The sequence below is a fragment of the Drosophila novamexicana genome, unplaced genomic scaffold (assembly GCF_003285875.2).
Source record: "Drosophila novamexicana strain 15010-1031.04,08,12 unplaced genomic scaffold, DnovRS2.1 tig00000644-arrow-pilon, whole genome shotgun sequence".
Taxonomy (NCBI): Eukaryota; Metazoa; Arthropoda; class Insecta; order Diptera; family Drosophilidae; genus Drosophila; species Drosophila novamexicana.
Window position 1 is genome coordinate 3,420,389 of NW_020824814.1, and position 6,563 is coordinate 3,426,951.

Consider the following 6,563-nt stretch of genomic DNA (forward strand, 5'->3'; position numbering starts at 1 on the left):
AGATTTGGCCTGATTTTCAGTTTGATGTCTTGTTTTTTTCAGCTCTTTGCTGTGGAAAATTAACAAATTTTATGAGCACTTCGATGTGAGGCCAATGATTAATTGACTCTGGGAATTGTTTGAGATAGTAAGTCGCGCGCAGGTAAAGGCAACCTGGCAGAACTACGTATAATGCTACTCGGAGATATTAATGCAGCCCAAAAGAAGTTAAATGTCGCTCTAACTAGTCAGCCAACTAACTAGCTAATCATATCTCTTAAGTAATTCAAGGATCACGCAAGCTTGTACATCCACAACATGTTGAAATTGGGTGAAAATGCATGTTACAGGCAGAGGAAAGCATATCCGACCTCATAAAGTATATATATTCTTGATCAGTTGCAATACTCGAGTCGAGCTAGCACTAGAGACTTGAGTTAGGGTTTAAACGCAGTTTCTCGTAGTTTCCGACTATCTATAACTTACACCGTTGCCAAGCAATCGATAAATATCGAAAGCGCATCTCTTATGTTATCAGAGCTAAAATTATCATACTTCAAATGTAGCTTCTGGAATATGTAGTATATACAGATTAAGTAATTTTCATTTTATATACTCTGCCACACTTCGAGGAAAAAGGTTTAGGGTATACAGTGGTCGTGCACTCCCGACAACAGCACTCTTACTTCTTATAAGTATCTTCTTTTTTAATATTCCAATAAATGTTCCAATATGTTACACTTAAATATATCAGACAAATATTTTAAAAATTTCCTAGAAAACAGTATTACATTTAATTGTACGCTTTAAAAGTCTCGAATAATTAGATCGTATTAGTAGCTGTAACTAATATGTGCGCATATGTCCATGTTTGAAAGCTCTGCTGGCCAAGAAGATTCTGAAACATTGCCAGCCAGGCTCAACTTAGTCTTAACCCATTCGCATTAACTGAATACTTTGGCTCGCTTGGCTTAACTAGGAAATTTCATACTAACGCCCCGGGCCAAAGTCTTTTGCTGCTTTCAGAGAGAGAGAGAGAGAGAGAGAGAGAGAGAGAGAGAGAGAGCCAGAGCGAAGGGGAGTGAGAGAGGGGAGAGAAGGGGAGCTGACTTTATGAAAAAATACGAAGTATTAAAATCATAAATCTAATTGGAAATGCGCGTCACGTGCGCGAAACGTTAGTCTCTGTCTCCGCTGGCAAAGGAGCTGCCGCCGTCGACGTACTCTACGAGCGTTGCATGCAACGCGGCAAAGTGCGTATGTGTGTGTGTGTGAATATTACAGCTAACCAAAGACAAGTGCCAGAGCCACAGCTCCAACTCCAGCTCCAGCTACAGCTCCAGCTACAGCTCCAGCTTTAGCTGCTGCGGCAGCTCGCACTTTAATTTCAGCAAGGAATTTACTTAAAAAGATTAACTTTCTCTATGCAAAAGGCATGTGGCATCATTCTAGTCCGATTCTGGCATAGTGCGACGCAGATTTTTGAAATATTCATGTTAAAAGCCAGCTCTGATGAGCAGCAGGATAATAAAACAATGAAGCTCAACCAGCAGGGCCCATAAAAATATTTAATGCAACGCAATCGGCAGCGATTGTCATGGAGCTGCCAGCCGGCTGACAATTGTGCCGCACAACCACAAAGCCACACCCATACACTGAGAGAAAAAACCAATGCCAAGAGATTCGGATCAAAGCGGAAACAAAATGTGACTAAAAGTCTCACAAACAATTAAAAATAAATATAAAAAACTTTTGTTAAACCTGAAAATTGTTGAAGTTGCTTTCTGTCGAGGAAACTATGTGCTCCCTAGGGAGATTCACTTTTAATGGGCAATCGAGAGGTATATTTCCTATACAAATTTAATCATAATATAATCCTCTCCTCTTTTAATATAAATGCTCAGTTTGATGCATATTCGATTTACGAATATTCCAAAAATTCACTACAATTTTATTCGAATTGATTCATATTTGATTTAGTGAAGGTTCCAAAAATTCCCTTCATTCGTTTCTACAGACACCTTTTTTAAATAAGAAAATTGGGAAATTCAAATAATTGAAGCTTGCTTTTCTCTGAGTGTAGCGCGTACACCCAGTCGGCACAACAAATAAGTCTCCAAAGACATATGGGCGGGTGCTGCCATAAATTCGTTTGGCGTCGTCCTGGCATCCTGCCTGCCCCCGCACCCGCACCCGCACCCGCTCCCGCCCCCTGCCGCACTGACTCGCCCTGCCAACTTGTTCAATTATGCAGCGGAATGTTTTATGTGCTTCGCTCTGCGACGGAGGCGAGTGCATAATTCCTTGGCAAAGGATGCGTGCAGCTCGTGAATTGGAGTCCTCTTGTCGCCTGCTTTTGCCGGGAGTCACTTTAGTTGATTAGTGTCGAGTGCCTGTTGAATAAGTAAGCAACATATTAACACAGGCCCACCTGCTTTGGCCTCTTTTTACCGAGACGGCATTAACATAAACCTTTGCCCGAAAGTTCTGGCTGATTCGACAATTGTTTGATCCGCAGACAAATTACCGCCAAGTGCTGAGCATAAGAAAACCAACGAAATGCCCCACAAAATAAAAAGGTAGAAAAATATTCAAATGAGAAACCCAAAGCAGACGCAGCCCACATATTAAAAAGTTACAATTATAATTTTTACCGATTTTCTGTAGAACTCTGTTGCCGGGGGGGAATTTTGTCAAAATGGAGAATGAACATTTTGGACTTCAAAAGAAATGTCTTGACTGATAGCCATACGGTTTCCTGTCTGTATATTGAGCAGGCCTTGTTATAACTTTTAGAAGTTCTCAAAATTCGAAATAAAGTTCCATATAACATTGCAGAGGATGTTATAAACTATGAAATGTTTGATGCATTGAGCAAAGTACTTTTGAACCCATAAAGGGTGTATATTGTAGATCTGCATCAAAATCTTTGTACTTCCATCTGTTAGCTCCATTTATGCATTTATGAAACTTTACATACATCCTTCATTTTGTTGTTAGCACCAAATTGTTGCAATCGGAACAGAATAACATTTAAAAATTGGTTAAAATTGTGGTTTTTCTCTTTTCGTTACATATCTTTCATTCAAACAACATTCTATCAATATGGGAATACTTTATCATAAAGATCTTCATATTGAAGAACATATTGTTTTCGAACATATCGGAAGCAATGTTAACATGCTCCCAATATCGCAACACTATATCATTGCCCATTATCCGATATTAACTGTACTTGTTCACACTTATCAATGCAGTTCTTCTAGCTATACTTGACCTTCCATTTTGCCATCCGCTAACTGTGAAATATTTGAGATCCATTGCCAAAATGGCAGACATTGTTTGTCATTAACAGCAGCAGCGGTAGCATAGGCAGCCCCCCGGTAACAGTAACAGCAGCAACAACAGCAACAGCAGCAGCAACAACAGCAGCAACAGCAGCAACAACAGCGACGCAGTAATCAGTCACATCGAGCATCGACTTTCCAAGTGAATGGGCGGGACGTGACCGGGCTATGTACATAGCCACACACACACACATACACACACACACATACTGCAATGCCTGGTATATGCTGTGGCTTAGGTATATAACAGTATATAAGAGTGCCGCCGTCCTTTTCTCGCCCGTTTGCCCCTCGCTGGAATGCAATATAAACTTTGTATTCTATTTGCTTATGTAAAGCGCAACGTTAACATGGCTCCCACATAGAGCCTCACACCGTTTATGCTCTCTCTTCCATACGCCTCTCTTCCTCTCTTGCGCTATGCTGCTCCTTGTTTGCTTATTTACTTTCGGGCTGTCTGTTGTTTTGTCTGTCTGTTTTCTTTGTATGTTTGTCTGTCGTTGTTTTTTTCTTCTTCTTGCTTTGAAATGTGACTGAAATATTAATGCAAAATGTGTGTGCGCTCTCTCTCTCGCTCGCTCTCGTTCTCTTTGTGAACACACCGATACACACACACATGCAAACATACGCATGCATGTACATAGTTGTGCATGCGTGTGCGTGAGCGAGAGGCAATGTGCGTGTATTTCTTATGCAGATTTTTTAATAATAAAGAAAACATTTATAAATGATTAATAAACTCGGACAGCAGCTAAATTGTCCGCTGACTCAGTCAATCCCCACGTCAATTCCAATGCCGATTTCAATTTTCAATTACAGTTGACGCATGTTTCAATTCCAAATGGCGACATTTCATTTCATTCACCTCATTTCGATTGAAAGCCTTGCACATTTGTCAAGCCCAAATCAATGATGGCCATCATCGTTCCACTTCATTTCAATTTCATGCATAACCAATGAACTGCACACACACACACACACACACGGACACGCACGCATACACATGCCATGTGAAAAGCTAGCAGGACATCAATTTCGAGTCGCGTGAAAAGCGTTAAAAGTTGTGCAAGTTTTTCTCTGCATTGTTGCGACGAACATTTATAATTTGCATGCGACTCCTGCGGCAGCTCCCCCCCTCCCCACTACCCTTGCCATCTACTTGCGCATTTGCATGGCAGCGGCAACTTTTTAATGAGATTTAATGGCGCCTCTGGGAACGAAACGGAACAGAAACAGGAGCAGGAGCAGGACCAGGAGCCACTCGGTAGCCAACGACTGTAAGTGAGCATTAAATCATTTGCAAACGCACAAGGAGTTGAGCTTTGAGCGCCCAGAGCTGTGCCCCCCCTTCAACTACCATTCCCTCTCTGCGTCCAGGTATCATGTTACCAAAGTGTCTGACATAAATCTTTCCCTCAGCGATAAGCGAAAAGTATTCAAAATGAATTATGAAAGCGGCCCGCCTCGGGGTTGCATGCAGTCAGGATTGCCTCCGCTACGCTCCAGTCACAGAGCTCCCTCCCCTCCCCTTCTCGCCTCTGCCCCCGCCCGCGAGCTACTTCTGACCAACCAGGCGCCGCACACATGTGCTGGCTGCCCCAACGACTGCCGAATTCATCATTTCCTAATTAGAGCCATGTGAGGAGCTCGGCCAGAAGCGAGTTGCCAAGTTTTTGACCGACTTTTTGTGGTCGCAAGTGTTAATAATAGCTCGTGAGCAGTCCTGCCATGTCCTGTGCCTGCGCTGCTAAATGAAATTAAATTGTCCTTTCTCATTTTGATGCATATCTGTGTGGTGGAACTCGGTCAGAGGCGGGTGCGGTGGCTGTGGGGTCAGATGGCAACATTGACAATAAATTAATATTAGCGCAAGTCCAACAACAACAACAACAACAACCCTCGGGACGGATAAACTAATAAAGCATATGTAGAACTGGGCGGAGGCAGCGTCTGTTGCGTGTGCGCCACGTACGACAATGGTAACATGTGTGTGCGTGTGTGTGTGTGGGGTGGGGGGAGCGGAGCTGAGGCACGACTGGTGTCAGTTTGCTGTCAGTGTGTGCTAGGCGGTGGCGGGGACGGGGGACGGGCGGGTAGACATCAGTGTCAGTCAATTTGCGCAAACAAAGCGCGCCAGGATGATGAGCGGAACCTGCTCGAAGGCTAATTGAAGAGCAACTAATAAAAATAACTACACAGGAAAGAAAGGGCGTGAGAGGGCGAGAAAGCAGGGAGATATATATATATACATATATATATGTATATAGAGAAGGTAAACAATGAACTATGCGGAGCAACAAGCACAGGTATGTGGAAATAAAAATAGAAAAAAATAAATATTTAATTTACGGCGATTGTTCAAATTTAAAAACAATAATCTAGAGGAAATAAAACAGTTCTCAATATTCAACAAAGTAAAGCTTCAAGATAAGAAAACTATCAAAAATATATTCCAAATCGTACAGATTTTAGATGCAGCATCAAGCTAGAGTCGAAGTCCACAAGATGGGTTCAGTTTTTAACAATATAAGGAGGAGAGATGAGAGTTATAGATGTATAAGGTTGTATAAATGTATCAACATGTCTATAACTTTCTATATATATATGTATATTGCATCTTATAAATGTATATCGTTAACCTTCTATATAGTATCTAAACTGTGCTCTCGCAAGCATTTATGTCTGTTTGTGTATGTCGAATTAAGGCATTTTCCGCTGGTTTGGGTAATTGCAACCATTCAAACGATACAAACACACACACATGCACAGAGATTGAGACGGAGGGAGGGGCAGGGGCGCATTTAATGACACACACACGCACACACGCTCATTTACTGACATTTGTAGACAGATAATCACTGCCATGCCCCGTCCACGCCCCCTTTGGCCCATCATCATCAGTTGGTAAGGCTTTGTTGAGAGGACAATTTCATGCATTATTCATTACACGGCCTCGTACATTTTTCCTCATTTTGTTTTTCCAAAACATTTTGCTGATGATAAAAGTACAAATTTAATAAAGAAAAATTCTACGTTTTCAGAACTAACGAACTTCCTGTGGGTCATTAGTTCTACGGCAAGGTGGAGAGAGCGAGAGCGAGAGAGAGAGAGAGGGGGAGATAGGCTTAAGTGTGGAAATTATGGCTGACCCCGTCGTGCAATTAAAGTGCCTGTGCTGCATTTGTTTTTCCGATTCGAATGTAATCCCATCAGATGGCACAGATATGGAAGATATTT

General features: G+C 42.0%; 1 long non-coding RNA gene across 1 annotated transcript; it reads right to left on the reverse strand.

Moving 5' to 3' along the window:
- Positions 1-1,911: 1,911 nt before the first annotated feature.
- Positions 1,912-2,686, reverse strand: LOC115762686. Its single transcript, XR_004017821.1, has 3 exons — positions 2,634-2,686; positions 2,431-2,515; positions 1,912-2,372 (listed from the first exon to the last, which is right to left on the reverse strand). It is a non-coding gene; the product is annotated as an uncharacterized LOC115762686 (long non-coding RNA).
- Positions 2,687-6,563: the final 3,877 nt, after the last annotated feature.